This window comes from Carassius auratus, unplaced genomic scaffold, assembly GCF_003368295.1.
Source record: "Carassius auratus strain Wakin unplaced genomic scaffold, ASM336829v1 scaf_tig00216387, whole genome shotgun sequence".
Taxonomy (NCBI): Eukaryota; Metazoa; Chordata; class Actinopteri; order Cypriniformes; family Cyprinidae; genus Carassius; species Carassius auratus.
Window position 1 is genome coordinate 115,001 of NW_020528544.1, and position 15,990 is coordinate 130,990.

The window sequence follows — 15,990 nt, forward strand, 5'->3', positions numbered from 1 at the left end:
AGCCCCAGTGGCCTAATGGATAAGGTACTGGCCTCTTAAGCCAGGGATTGTGGGATTGAGTCCCATCTGGGGTGAATGCAGCAGAGTGGAGCAGCGGAAGCGTGTTTAACCCAGAGGTTGAAGGATCGAAACGATCCTCTGCTAATCCTTTTTGAAACTCAGGATGCCTTTACAATACACACAAAGAGTTAACTTCTAGACACTCCTGAGGCACTGGCCTCCTAAGCCAGAGATTTTGGTTTTAAGTCCGGTCAAGGTTGATTACAGCAGAGTGGCGCAGCGGAAGCGTGCTGGGCCCATGACCCAGAGGTCGATGGATCGAAACCATTCTCTGCTAAGGCATTTTAAATCTCAATCTTATTCAGGAGGCCTTTACAATATACAAAAAGAGTTAACTTCTAGACGCTCCTGAGGCACTGGCCTCCAAAGCCAGAGATTGTGGTTTCAAGTCCGGTCAAGGTTGATTACAGCAGAGTGGCGCAGCGGAAGCGTGCTGGGCCCATAACCCAGAGGTCGATGGATCGAAACCATCCTCTGCTAAGGCATTTTAAATCTCAATCTTATTCAGGAGCCCTTTACAATACGCACAAAAAGTTAACATCTATACATCCCTGAGGCACTGGCCTCCTAAGAAAGAGATTGTGGTTTCGAGTCCGGTCAAGGTGCACTACAGCAGAGTGGCGCAGCGGAAGCGTGCTGGGCCCATAACCCAGAGGTCGATGGATCGAAACCATCCTCTGCTATGACCTTTTAACTTCTAAACACTCTTGAGTCCCTAAAAAGGAACAAAAGCCACAAGCTGGTCGTGAAAAGCTGAGGCCAATTTGACCTCTAATAATATTCAGTCATCTAGAAGACTCTTTGTGTGCATTGTAAAGGCCTCCTGAATAAGATTGAGATATAAAAGGGCAAGTTAGCATCTGTTTTCAAGCCCCAGTGGCCTAATGGATAAGGCACTGGCCTCTTAAGCCAGGGATTGTGGGATTGAGTCCCATCTGGGGTGAATACAGCAGAGTGGAGCAGCGGAAGCGTGTGTAACCCAGAGGTTGAAGGATCGAAACGATCCTCTGCTAAGCCTTTTTGAAACTCAGGATGCCTTTACAATACACACAAAGAGTTAACTTCTAGACACTCCTGAGGCACTGGCCTCCTAAGCCAGAGATTGTGGTTTCAAGTCCGGTCAAGGTTGATTACAGCAGAGTGGCGCAGCGGAAGCGTGCTGGGCCCATAACCCAGAGGTCGATGGATCGAAACCATCCTCTGCTAAGGCATTTTAAATATCAATCTTATTCAGGAGCCCTTTACAATACGCACAAAAAGTTAACATCTATACAGCCCTGAGGCACTGGCCTCCTAAGCCAGAGATTGTGGTTTCGAGTCAGGTCAAGGTGCACTACAGCAGAGTGGCGCAGCGGAAGCGTGCTGGGCCCATAACCCAGAGGTCGATGGATCGAAACCATCCTCTGCTATGCCCTTTTAACTTCTAAACACTCCTGAGACCCTAAAAAACGTCAAAAGCAACAAGCTGGTCGTGAAAAGCTGAGGCCAATTTGACCTCTCATAATATTCAGTCATCTAGAAGACTCTTTGTGTGCATTGTAAAGGCCTCCTGAATAAGATTGAGATATAAAAAGGCAAGTTAGCATCTGTTTTCAAGCCCCAGTGGCCTAATGGATAAGGCACTGGCCTCTTAAGCCAGGGATTGTGGGATTGAGTCCCATCTGGGGTGAATACAGCAGAGTGGAGCAGCGGAAGCGTGTGTAACCCAGAGGTTGAAGGATCGAAACGATCCTCTGCTAAGCCTTTTTGAAACTCAGGATGCCTTTACAATACACACAAAGAGTTAACTTCTAGACACTCCTGAGGCACTGGCCTCCTAAGCCAGAGATTGTGGTTTCAAGTCCGGTCAAGGTTGATTACAGCAGAGTGGCACAGCGGAAGCGTGCTGGGCCCATAACCCAGAGGTCAATGGATCGAAACCATCCTCTGCTAAGGCATTTTAAATCTCAATCTTATTCAGGAGGCCTTTACAATATACAAAAAGAGTTAACTTCTAGACACTCCTGAGGCACTGGCCTCCAAAGCCAGAGATTGTGGTTTCAAGTCCGGTCAAGGTTGATTACAGCAGAGTGGCGCAGCGGAAGCGTGCTGGGCCCATAACCCAGAGGTCGATGGATCGAAACCATCCTCTGCTAAGGCATTTTACATCTCAATCTTATTCAGGAGCCCTTTACAATACGCACAAAAAGTTAACATCTATACATCCCTGAGGCACTGGCCTCCTAAGAAAGAGATTGTGGTTTTGAGTCCGGTCAAGTTGCACTACAGCAGAGTGGCGCAGCGGAAGCGTGCTGGGCCCATAATCCAGAGGTCGATGGATCGAAACCATCCTCTGCTATGACCTTTTAACTTCTAAACACTCTTGAGTCCCTAAAAAGGAACAAAAGCCACAAGCTGGTCGTGAAAAGCTGAGGCCAATTTGACCTCTAATAATATTCAGTCATCTAGAAGACTCTTTGTGTGCATTGTAAAGGCCTCCTGAATAAGATTGAGATATAAAAGGGCAAGTTAGCATCTGTTTTCAAGCCCCAGTGGCCTAATGGATAAGGCACTGGCCTCTTAAGCCAGGGATTGTGGGATTGAGTCCCATCTGGGGTGAATACAGCAGAGTGGAGCAGCGGAAGCGTGTGTAACCCAGAGGTTGAAGGATCGAAACGATCCTCTGCTAAGCCTTTTTGAAACTCAGGATGGCCTTTACAATATACAAAAAGAGTTAACTTCTAGACACTCCTGAGGCACTGGCCTCCAAAGCCAGAGATTGTGGTTTCAAGTCCGGTCAAGGTTGATTACAGCAGAGTGGCGCAGCGGAAGCGTGCTGGGCACATAACCCAGAGGTTGATGGATCAAAACCATCCTCTGCTAAGGCATTTTAAATCTCAATCTTATTCAGGAGCCCTTTACAATACGCACAAAAAGTTAACATCTATACAGCCCTGAGGCACTGGCCTCCTAAGCCAGAGATTGTGGTTTCGAGTCCGGTCAAGGTGCACTACAGCAGAGTGGCGCAGCGGAAGCGTGCTGGGCCCATAACCCAGAGGTTGATGGATTGAAACCATCCTCTGCTATGACCTTTTAACTTCTAAACACTCCTGAGTCCCTAAAAATGGTCAAAAGCAATAGTCTGGTCGTGACAAGCTGAGGCCAATTTGACCTCTCATAATAGTCAATCATCTTGAAGACTCTTTGTGTGTATTGTAAAGGCCTCCTGAATAAGATTGAGATTTAAAAGGGCAACTTAGCATTTATTTTTAAGCCCCAGTGGTCTAATGGAGAAGGCACTGGCCTCCTAAGCCAGCGATTGTGGGTTCAAGTCCCATCTGGAATGAATACAGCAGAGTGGAGCAGTGGAAGCTTGCTGTGCCCAGAGGTCGATGGATTGAAACCATCCTCTGCTAAGTCTTTTTAAATCTCAGGAGGCCTTTACAATACACACAAAGAGTTAACTTCTAGACACTCCTGAGGCACTGTCCTCTTAATCCAGAGATTGTGGTTTCGAATCCGGTCAAGGGTGTTTACAGCTGAGTAGCGCAGCGGAAGTGTGCTGGGCCCATAACCCAGAGGTCGATGGATTGAAACCATCCTCTGTTAAGGCATTTTAAATCTCAATCTTATTCAGGAGGCCTTTACAATACACACAAAGAGTCTTTTAGATGACTGACTATTATGAGAGGTCAGATCTTTAAATAGCCCTCTCTTCGCAGCAGTCTTCGCTTACGGCCATACCAACCTGAGGGCGCTAGAGAGCTACAGGTAGTGTTGGCTGCAGTTGGGAGAGGAAGGCTCTCCTCCATTTAGATTTTTCTGTTAGTGTTTGTTTTGTGAGTTGTTTTTGGAGTTTTAGTTTATTTTTTGTGTGTTTTTTTTCAGTTTTAAACCACCTAACAGCAGCATCTTGCTGGCTGGAGGGTGGTTAATAGTTTTATTTTGGTGTTTTTGTACAATGGATGGATGACACCGGACTGGCTGGAGAGACACGCATGGCAAACGACACTGGACTGGCTGGAGAGAGACGCATGGCAAACGACACTGGACTGGCTGGAGAGAGACGCATGGCAAACGACACTGGACTGGCTGGAGAGAGACGCATGGCAAACAACACTGGACTGGCTGGAGAGGGACGCATGGCAAACGACACTGGACTGGAGTATCGACAACGAGCAGGACACGGTAAAAATCAAGATGCAAGACATACATGTGGTGAAAGGAAATACTTTAAAGGAGGCAACTGTGATTGTGAATGTGGAGAATGTAAGTGAGGTGAGAGCTGTGGATATTATTAAAGCGGTGACAGACAAATGTGGATATGGTAAAATCTTAGCACTGAGGCCAAGACAAGGAAAGGAATATGAACTGACAATGGAAAAAGAAGAAACTTGTGATGAACTGACTGAGGGATTGTTAATTAAAGGAGTGAACTGTGAGATAAAGAAAATGCAAAACAGAGATTATGTTGTCTCTTTCATGCATCTGCCCGTCTACCTTGCTGATGAAGAGATTTTAAATAAACTGGAGGTTTGGGGGGTTTCCCCAATTTCAAAAATAAAGCGGCGTGTTTATCCGGGCACCAGCATCGAGGATGGGACAAGATATGTAAAGGCGCGGTTTTCGAAGGAAGTGGCCTCCCTACCGTACAGCACAAAAATAGAAACGGCAGAGGGCCCACAATACTTTAGGGTGATGCACAGCCATCAGGTGAAGACTTGTCGGCTGTGCATGAGCCCAGATCATGTGGTGAAGGACTGCCCGGAGTTTAAGTGCCATAAATGCGAGGAAAGAGGCCACTTCGCGAGAAACTGCAATGCTGTGACGTGCCCGGAGTGCAATTTGGTTTTAAATAAGTGTAAGTGTTGGATGCAGGGTGAGGAGGAGGAGCAGCAGCAGGTGGGCGGGCAGGTGCATGAAAGAGACAACGAGCAGCGAGACGTTGGAGAAAGAGTACATGGTAAAGGACTGGAATTAAATAAGGATATAGATCAACAGAAAGAGTATACCAAACTGATCATACAAACACAACAGGATAGGAGAATTTGGACACAGATGGATTTGACGGACAGCTTGCAAAATGCTTTGGATAATGTGGAACTGGTTGATGAAAGGAATAAAGTACTGCATGATGCACAACAGGAGGGAATTGTATGTACACCGATGGATGTGACGGACAGTGTGCAAAAGGAGATGGACGCGGTAGAAATTAATGATGCTACAAAAGAGTGTGAACAAGGAAAAGAAAATGAGGAGACGCAGGGGAAATCATCGAAAAGAAGAAGATCTGTAAAGGTACTGCCCAATCTTGATACTGCAAATAAAAGAATGCTTAAAGAAGATGGGATTGAGTGTGCAAATAAGTATGAGCTGCTAAAGGGTTTGGAGGAGATGGACTGAGTTTATGGGTTTTATGCTTGTTTTTATATGTTTTATGCTTTTAAGAATTGTTACTTTTAATCAGTGTTGGGCAAGTTACTTTTAAAAAGTAATTAGTTACAGTTACTAGTTACTTCTTCCAAAAAGTAACTAAATTAGTAACTCAGTTACAAATTTTTAAAGTAACTAGTTACTTAAGAAAGTAACTATTGCGTTACTTTCAAGTAAAATTAAATTTTAAATGCTCAAACGTGACCCCACCTCTACCCCTCTTTAAAGGAACTTAAAATACATGTGCATGTTCAATTATTTATGATAAATCTGAATATTATAATGAAATGGACACTTAATACAATACATTATTAACAGAAACATGAAACATTGTACACACATCTAAAAAAAAAAGTTGCTGTGGGACAAAGTGAGACTAGCCTCCAATCAAATGGCATGTATGTAGATATTATGTTTATATAGTGGATCAATGCAAATAACAAGATAGATTTTTGGGAACTTTTGATATTTCCTTTTATTGTTTCTTTAATTTCTTGAAGGAAAAAGTAATGTATATACTTCTATTTAGAGAAGGCTACTTTTGGATTATTTGGGCTCGTCGCCATACCTGTCTCTCGTTGACTGACTGGCTTGTGTTGTTCGTTGTGTGTCCTGTCCTGTCCGATGATGGGTCGTTCGCGAATGAGCGTTAGTGATGATGGATCGACTCGTTCGCGAATGAGCTTTTGATGAGTCGTTCGCGAATGAGCTTTTGATGAGTCGTTCGCGATTCGCGAATGAGCCGACTCTAAGAGCCGGCTTTTTTAGTTGAACTTCGGGAGCTGGCTCGCATATCTGAAGAGCCAACTCTATTTTTTCAAATTTAGCCTATAGAAATTAAATAATTATGTAATAAAAATTGAAATATTATAGTCAAAGTCATTTAAAGAGCCGTTTGTGAGCCAAAGAGCCGGCTCTTTTCAGTGAGCTGAGTCAAAAGAGCCGAATTCCCATCACTACTATGCGTGCTTTCGAAAACCCGCCCAACTCTACCTCTGATTGGCTTACAATGAAATTTTACTCTACCTCAGCCAATCGTCAGCATTTATGCGCTTGTCTCGTGCTCTGCCCACTAACCAAGGAAGAACAGTAAAAAAAAGTATTTGCCTCTCGCTCAGAGATCTAGTTGGTCTGATGAATAAAAAAAAAACAGCTTCATCATCAGTTATAGTAACGCGCCGCATTTTTTGGCAGCAACGGTAACGGCGTAATTAAGATGAGAAGAGTAATCAATTAGATTACTCGTTACTGGAAAAAGTAATGCCGTTAGTAACGCCGTTATTTATAACGCCGTTATTCCCATCACTGCTTTTAATGCTAGAGGGCTTTCGAACGTAGGGAAATTTGAAAAAGTGAAAGAAATGTGTAAAGGACAGGATGTGATTTTATTACAAGAAACTAACTGGAGGGAAGAGTACATGACTGAAATAAGGAAAAGGTGGAGTGGAGACATTTTTTATAACAATGGTGATGGGAGGCTGGGAAGAGGAGTTGCGATTTTAATAAAAGAAAACTGTGGGGTTTCATGTAAAACAATATATAATGACATAGATGGGAAATGTATTGCTGTTGAAATGGAGTATGAGGAGAAAAAAAAATATTGTAGTTAATATTCATGCACCGACTGTAGAGAGTGAAAAGAAGGAATATTTTAATGTGTTAAGAGATCTTTTTAAAAAGCATAAAGAAGTTATTATGATGGGTGATTTTAATACTGTTTTCAGTAAATTAAATGGGTGAGGGAATGGTTTTTAAAAATGATAATGGAAGAAAAGAACTGAAATTATTAATGGAAGAAAATAATATGATTGATGTATGGAGAGAAAGAAATGAAAAAAAAGAAAGAATATTCAAGGAGGCAATTAGTAGGGAATTTTATGTGTAAAACTAGGTGTTAATTGATTGATTGGTTAAATGAGTATGCTCCCAATTATTGTAGGTTCCTCTCAGGTGTGTTTGTCATGTGTCCATGCCATGTGATGTTCTATTTAAGCAGCACCTGTACCAATAAACAAATGACTTTGTTCTCACTGCAACCTGTGTGAAGCCTGTTTGTCTTTAGCCGGTATCTAGCCAAACTCTGAACTTAACAGGTTATGGGCCCAGATACGCTGACGTTTGTGCAGATACGGCGTGAGTAAGAAGGCAGTTTGTACATTTAAATTTGGGTCTCAATGTTTGGAGTACAAGCACCATGAGCGAAAGGACAAATTCACGTTGGTCTCGTCTTGTGTTTGACGGAGACGAAAAGAATTATGAACTGTGGGAGACAAAGTTTTTGGGCCATCTATGGTTGCAGAAATTGAAGGACATAATTTTGAATGGGCCCGCCGTGGGTGCGGATGCAGACGCACTGGCTGAGGATGCATCAAAGAATGCTGAAGCATATGCTGAACTGATCCAATTCCTCGATGACAAAAGTTTGTCCCTGGTCATGCGAGAGGCTGCGGATGACGGGCGTGGAGCACTCAAGATCTTGCGGGATTATTATGCTGGTAAGGGTAAGCCCCGCATTGTGAGTCTCTACACAGAATTGACTTCCCTGCAAAAGCTGAGTGGTGAGAGTGTGACTGACTATGTCATACGTGCTGAGACCTCAATCACAGCGCTGAAGAATGCTGGAGAAGTATTGAGTGATGGACTATTAGTTGCAATGGTTTTGAAGGGGCTGCCAGAATCATTCAAGCCTTTTTCCATTTTTGTCACGCAAAATGATGAGATGGGACGTACTGGGACTGAAATTCAGCCCTGGACTTTAAGACGGAGAGGCCTTTTACGCGAGTGCCCTTGGTGCACGAGCAGGATTTTTTGCAGTTATTTTCATTCTAATAGTGTTTTTATGGTATAAAGACAATCAGATTACGCTGAAGACCTTCAAGAAACTTTAGGATAACACCTGCCTCCTCAGGTTGTTTAAGCAAGTCCACTGCACTGAACACAACCAGGTCAGCAAAACCTAATCTCAGACACATAAGTCACACAGTATACTGCGAACTACCAGCATGTCATGTGTACAGTCAGTCGGAGTGATAAAATAGTTACAAATACTCACACCAACTCATACTCAAACTACAATGCAGTCCCATACAATAGAGATTGTGTGTATGTGTGTGTGTACTCACTTTCAACTCTCCCTGCCTCAGCTTCCCCTGTGCTGGACCCTGTCTCTGCTTACTGACTGTACAGCTACATAATATATGCATGAGAAGAACATGAGTAATAAATATGACAAAGAATAATACATTTTCTAATTCAATCTGTGCTTCAGTCAGGTTATTATCTAGTATGTGGAACTATTGGCATTTTATCCTTTATGTAAATATGTAACATTGTGCTGTATTTTTCTATTTTTGTGTGTTCTTAATAAAGCTTTGATTGATTGATATGCCTAATATGATTGCCTACCCAGCCCTGCGCACTGCCCCTCTACCTGTCTGTTTCCTGCTCTTCTCCTCCTGCTGCTCCTTCTCCTCCTCTCTCCTGCTCCTATTCCTCTCTTCTCCTCCTCCTCTCTCTTCCTGCTGCTGCTGCTCCTCCTCGGGGTATAAGTCTTTGGGCTTTATTTAAGTCTGGGGCTTTATTGTGTCATGCATCCCTGACTATTTATGTATTTTTAATGTATGACAAGCGTGTTGGAAGCGTTTCCAGCCAAAATGGAATAGGAAAAGATGTTTATGTCATTTTGACACGAATAAATATTAATAAATTACATTTTGATATTTAAGAGTCTCTAGGTTTTGACATAAATGAAGATATAAATGTAATTTAAACAAATGTATCACCAGAGGCTTATTTTTATTTAATTTTTTTTACCAGAGTCTTGTCTTATATTATGTCACCTAGCAGCAGCGCTGCGTCAGACACGTTTCTGGTGTGCAAAGACCAGGCAAAGACATGGAAAACGCTACGCAAACACCACGCAGCTTACACTCAACAGAAACGCCACGCTCACGCACAGTCAGCCAGCCAGCGTGTCGCCGCCGCTCGCCGGCCTAATCGTGCACCTGTCCTATCCATGCTGCTGGGTCCTTCCTCATCTGCACTTCCTGCCACAGCACCCTTTTCAGTGCGGAAAAGGTCCGATAATTTGGCACATTTAGCTGCCTCTTGTGCCAACATTTTTTTCTTTTTCATTCTTATTTTTTCGGCCCCACCCATTTCTTTCTCTTCTTTCCTTCGTTTCACCATTTTTACCTTCTGTCTCTGTTGCATTCACACAAACTCAAACCTAACCAAGTAAACTCCTTTGATCGGCGCCTTTGAGCCAATCGGATGTCAGGAAATACGAGGATCAGTCCAAGTTGGGAGGGGCCGCTCGTATCCCCCCTTAAGATTGGTAGTATTGGTTTGGCCCAGTTTGAAACACACACAGACACAGACAGACACACAGCTGCGTTCCGCTGCAGCTGAGCGGCCGGCCACAGGCCGGTACGGTAGCGTATCATATAAAATAAATAAAAAAAAAATAATAATAATAAAAAATTTGACCACCTGCCGATTCGGCCTTAAATGGACCGGCCGTTCGGGATTGTTCCCGGTATTCCCGATTGCCAATCCGTCCCTGATGATGAGACTCTTTCTTTTGCGGATTTTAAGACAAAATTGCGGAGCTATGAGAGCACTGAAGGTATGCGCACAGCTGTGGCCGAAGACAATGTTATGGGGGCCCGGGCACATTCAAGGAAGGCCAGTGGACCAGCAGGTGTAAGGGTGCGGAGCACTGAAAGTGGGGACATTGAGTGTTTCCGTTGTGGCCAGAGAGGACACAAGGCAAGACAATGTCAGCGTGATCAACAGTGGAACAGTCAGGGTAAACGTACCACATGGCGAGGAGGATGGAAACAACAACGGCAGGATGATAAACATGGGGTGTATGAGGAGACCGACAATACTTTTGCCTTCAAGTTGATGACCAGTGATTGTCAGCCAGGGAGCGATGTCACCCGAAAGGGCTTGATGGTGGATACTGGTGCAACATCGCATATCATCACTGATCTAGCTAAGTTTAAGAGCTTCGACGACAAATTCCAGGCCGAGACGCACTGTGTGGAGTTGGCTGATGGCACAAGGTGCAAGGGGGTCGCGGAGCGCAGAGGAGAAGCAGAGGTATGTCTGGTCGACAGTAGAGGGCAACACCTCAGTGCCACACTGAAGCAGGCGCTGTACATCCCCTCCTATCCCCAAGACATTTTCTCTGTGAGAGCTGCAACTTCCAGCGGGGCAACAGTGATCTTTAAAGAGGGTGAGGATGTCCTGCAGTATAAAGACGGTACACGTTTTCTTATTCATGAACATAACAGGCTGTTCTATTTGCCTACTGTGCTAGTAAACAATGACTGTGATAATCAATGTATGAGTTGTAATGATATTCAGAAGTGGCACGAGATTTTGGGACACTGCAATTTTAATGATGTTCAGAAGTTAGAGAATGTTGTGGATGGTATGTCAATTAAGGGTAAAGTACCCAAGTCTATGCAATGTGATGTGTGTGTCCAAGGTAAATTCACTCAGAGTAGGAACAGAAAGCCTGATGTGAGAGCCAAGTCACCTCTAGAGTTGATACACACTGACTTGGCAGGCCCCATTGACCCAAAGTCCAGAGAAGGGTATAGGTACACACTTTCCTTTACTGATGACCACTCAAGTGCAGTGTTCGTGTACTTTCTGAAGTATAAAAGTGACACAGTGGATGCAACAGAGAGGTTCCTAGCTGACATAGCCCCATATGGGAACGTTACATGTATCAGGTCTGATAATGGTGCTGAATTTACTGGACAGGGTTATCAAGTATTACTTCGCAGGAACCGAATCAGACATGAGACCTCAGCACCATACTCCCCACACCAGAATGGAACTGCTGAGCGTAACTGGAGAACTCTTTTTGATATGGCTAGATGTATGCTCTTAGAAAGTCAGTTACCCAAGGAGCTATGGCCGTATGCGGTCCAGACAGCAGCGGTGGTGAGGAATAGATGTTTTAACAACCGCACCAAACAGACACCTTATTTTATGCTGACAGGAAAGACACCCAATATGTCCAGGATGCAGAAGTTTGGTACTGTGTGTTTTACATATAGGCAGGACAGGAAGAAGCTAGACTCAAAGTCTGACAAAGGCATCTTTGTTGGATACGATAAGAACAGCCCAGCCTATATGGTCTATTATCCTGACAGTAGAAAGGTGATGAAACACAGGTTGGTGAGGTTTATGTCCAATATTGAGGGACAAGAGACGGATGACGTGTCTGATGATGACACTGATATGCGTTATAGCACAACCAGACCTGACCCTGATAAACCCAAGCAGTGTGACATTCTAGAGAATAGGCTAGGCCCAAGCCATATAAGCCTACAGTCAGCCGAGGTTAAGCCAGAATCACATTCTCCAGATACCCTGAGTAGAGAGAGGAGATACCCTGGTAGAGAAAGAAGGAGGCCTGATTTCTATGGCGTAGAGAGTGATCAGGTGCAGATCAGCATTGATTATTGCTATAAGATGGTTTCCAATGTACCTCAGACTTTTAGAGAAGCTGTGACTTCATCCAACTCAAGGGAGTGGATTGATGCAATGGATGAGGAAATGAAATCACTGAGGGATAACACCACATTTACTTTGACCAACCTACCTGAGGGCAAGAAAGCAGTGGGGGTAGATGGGTGTATGCTATCAAAACCAATGCTGATGGATCTGACAAATATAAAGCTCGCTATGTCACCAAGGGGTATAGTCAGGAGTTGGGTGTAGATTATGGAGAAACTTTTTCTCCTACTGCCAACCTTACCAGTGTGAGAGTGTTGATGCAGAAAGCTGCTCAGGAGAATTTAATTCTCCATCAGATGGATGTTAAAACCGCTTACTTGCATGCACCGATTGATTATGAAATTTATATGGAACAGCCAGAGGGGTATGATGTAAAGACAAATGAGAAGATGGTGTGTAAACTGGAGAAATCATTGTATGGGCTAAAACAATCAGGTCGAAACTGGAACAAAATGTTACATAACTATCTGTGCGAAAACATCTTTGTGCAAAACCCAGCTGATAATTGTGTTTACAAGAGAGAAACAGAACATGGGAAAGTGATAAGACTTGGTTATTGCTGCCAGTGATGAGAGCGCTTTAAAAACTGTCAAAGAGATGCTTACTGAGAAATTCCACATGAAAGATTTGGGAAAACTGAAGAATTTTCTAGGTATCACTTTTGATCAGTGTGATGGGGGTGTGACTATGTCACAGCAGAGTTATGTTGGGAAACTGCTGGAAAGATTTGACATGCAAGATTGTAAACCCAGGTCGACACCTTGTGAACTAAAGTTGAATTACACTGATGGTAATGCAAATGAGAGGTGGTGGGTAGTTTAATCTACCTAACCTCATGCACTAGACCTGATTTGAGTTATGTTGTTAGCAAATTGTCCCAGTATTTCAGTGAGCCAACGGAAGAGCAGTGGATAACTGTAAAGCATGTACTGAAATATCTGAAAGGTACAAATGACAAGATGCTTTGTTACAAGAAATGTGATGAAGGGTTAAGGTTGATGACTTATAGTGATGCAGATTGGGCAGGTGATGAAAATGACCGATGTAGTACATCTGGTTACTGTGTTAGCCTATGTAAGAATGGTCCTCTGATTTCTTGGAAGACCAAAAAGCAGCCAACTGTAGCATTATCAACATGTGAGGCTGAGTACATGGCCTTAGCTGCCACTATACAAGAGTGTTTGTACTTGAAACAATTGGTTGAACATCTTGATGATTACCAGTATGGTGTACCTATGATTTATGAAGATAACCAAGGTACAATTGCATTGGCAAAGAATCCTGTAAGCAGACAGAGATGCAACCTGTGTGAAGCCTGTTTGTCTTTAGCAGGTATCTAGCCAAACTCTGAACTTAACACTAGGATTGATTTTATTTTATGTACAAGGAACATTGAAGGTTTTATCGGTAATATTAAATATGAGGAATCAAGCTTAAGTGACAATAAACCACTTTTTATACAAGTAGACTGGAGTTCAGTGAAAAGAGGGCCGGGTGTATGGGTTTTAAATGTAGAGGTTTTGAAGAATGAGGAGTATGTGTTAAGTATTAAAGAAATTATTGAAAAAGAAAAGGAGAATGAAATGTACAGTGAAGATAAAAGGATATGGTGGGAAAATGTTAAATATTTAGTAAAAAAATTCACAAAGTATTGCAAATTAATACAGATGTGTAAGAGGAAGAAGGAGAGAGAAATAAGAGAAAAATTGGAAAATGAATTAAATGAGAATGGGAAAGATATACAAAAATAAAAGAATTGGAGGGATAATTGAAAGACATGGAAGAGAAAAAATATGAAGGTGCAAGACTAAGGAGTAAAGCTAAATATACTGTGGAGGGTGAAAAATGTACAAAGTTTTTCTTTGATCTAGAAAAAACAAGAGGGAAAGCTGGAATGATTAAAGAAATAAGAGGGGAAAATTGTGTAGTGGTGGAAACAAATGAGGAAATATTAAAAGAAGTAAAAGAATATTATGAAAATCTGTTTAGTGCTGAGGGGTTGAAAGAAGAAGAGAAATTGGAGTTACTAAATCAAATAAAACCAACAGTAGGAGAAGTAGACAAAAAAGAGTGTGATGAAGAGATAAGAGAAGAAGAGATAAAAAGAGCAATAAGTGAATTAAACAAAAATAAAAGACCAGGTATAGATGGTTTGGGGAGTGAATTTTATATCGTTTTTAAAGATTTTATAACCAGTATTTTAAAAGAAGTATATGAAGATACTTTTAAGAAAGAGGAAATGAATCAGAGAATGGGGATGGGATTAATAAAGTTGATATATAAAAGAAAAGGAGATAAAGTAGACTTAAAAAATTATAGACCAATTACAATGCTGAATACAGATCTGAAAATTTTAACAAAAGTTTTAGCCAATAGATTGAAAGAGGTAATGCCAACTATAATTGAAACAAATCAAGTGTATGGAGTAAAAGGGAAAGATATAGCGGAAACAACTTTAAGTATAATTGTTAAATAAGATATATGAAAGAAAAAAAAAAAGGATATGTTATTAGTTTGGATTTCGAAAAGGCATTTGATAGAGTGGAGCATGAATATTTATTTGGAATTTTAAGAAGGTACGGGTTTGGGGAAAATTTTGTCAAGTGGATTACAATTTTATATAGGGGAGCAATAACAAGAATACAGTGTAACGTTTTTTTAACAGAATGTTTTTAAATTACTAGGTCAATAAGACAAGGATGTCCATTATCAGCGCTTTTATATTCTTTAGTTGCAGAACCATTGGGATTAGCTGTTAAAATAGATGAAGACATAAGAGGTATAAACATTGAAGGAAGTGGGGGAAATGAAAAAAATATTTCAATATGCAGATGATTCAACAATAATAGTTAAAGATATAGAGAGTGTTAATAAAGTAATGGAAGTAGTACAGATGTTTTGTAGGGGATCAGGAGGCAAGTTAAATGAAGAAAAAAAACAACATGTGAGATTTGGAGGACTAAATGTTTTAACGGATTATTTTCATTTTAAAGAAACAAAAGAAATAAGGGTTTTAGGTATTCTAATGGGAAAAGACGAAAGGAATGTTAAAGAAAAATGTGGGAAGAAATAGTAGGAGGAATTGAAAGAAGGTTAAATTTTTGGAAATTGAGGACTTTAAGTTTAAAAGGGAAGGTTTTAATTTTAAATGTGTTAATGGTGTCAAAGTTGGGGTATGTTTTATATGTGACTGCTATGCCAGTGTGGGTGGAGAAAAGGTTGAAAAAATGTTTTTTAGATTTTTTATGGAATAGTAAACCGCCAAGAAGTGCAGATAGTACATTAATAGGAGAAGTAGGGAAAGGAGGGATGGGATTAATTGACGTTGAACAGAGAAAAAATAGCTTGAGAATTAAAATAGTAAAAAAATATCTAGATGATGGTCACAAAACTGCATGGAAAAAGACAATGGAATATTTTTTAAACAAATGTGGGGATTTTAACATGGGGGATGGAATTTTATGGATGAAAATGAAGAATTGGATGACAGAAAGATTACCAGAGTTTTATAGAGAAATGTTTAGTGCCTGGGGAAAATTTTTAGACAAAGTAGAGTATGATCCACATGAGAGAGAAAACATTTTAAATCAACCTCTGTTTTTAAACAAAAACATTTTAAAACAAGACAAAGAATTGTTTTTAAAGAAATGGTTGGAAGTGGGGATAACAAGAGTCAGAGATGTTTTATATGAATTTAAAGAAGGATTTTTACCGACACAATTTATTGTGGATGCAATGGAAGAGGCAAAAGAAGATTACAGTGAACAAGAAATAAAAAATAAATATGAAATCATTAAAAATGCAATACTTAAAGAGTGGATTAAAAGAATAGAAAGTATGGAAGGAGAGCCAGAGAAATGTATTAATGTGAAATTAGGGGGAAACTGTATGATTTTAAGGAATGTACTGTGAAAATGATTTATTGTGCTTTTAGAGATGATGTTTTTAAAGAGCCGATTGTAAATGGATACTGGGTGC

The 15,990-nt window shown here is 41.4% G+C and overlaps 4 non-coding genes across 4 annotated transcripts; all 4 read left to right on the forward strand.

Moving 5' to 3' along the window:
- The first annotated feature begins 1 nt into the window (after position 1).
- trnak-cuu (transfer RNA lysine (anticodon CUU)) lies at positions 2-74 on the forward strand. The gene has a single exon. It is a non-coding gene; the product is annotated as a tRNA-Lys (tRNA).
- An 856-nt stretch (positions 75-930) lies between these two features.
- On the forward strand, positions 931-1,003 carry trnak-cuu (transfer RNA lysine (anticodon CUU)). Its single transcript has one exon. It is a non-coding gene; the product is annotated as a tRNA-Lys (tRNA).
- Positions 1,004-1,656: 653 nt separating this feature from the next.
- On the forward strand, positions 1,657-1,729 carry trnak-cuu (transfer RNA lysine (anticodon CUU)). The gene has a single exon. It is a non-coding gene; the product is annotated as a tRNA-Lys (tRNA).
- An 856-nt stretch (positions 1,730-2,585) lies between these two features.
- trnak-cuu (transfer RNA lysine (anticodon CUU)) lies at positions 2,586-2,658 on the forward strand. The gene has a single exon. It is a non-coding gene; the product is annotated as a tRNA-Lys (tRNA).
- Positions 2,659-15,990: the final 13,332 nt, after the last annotated feature.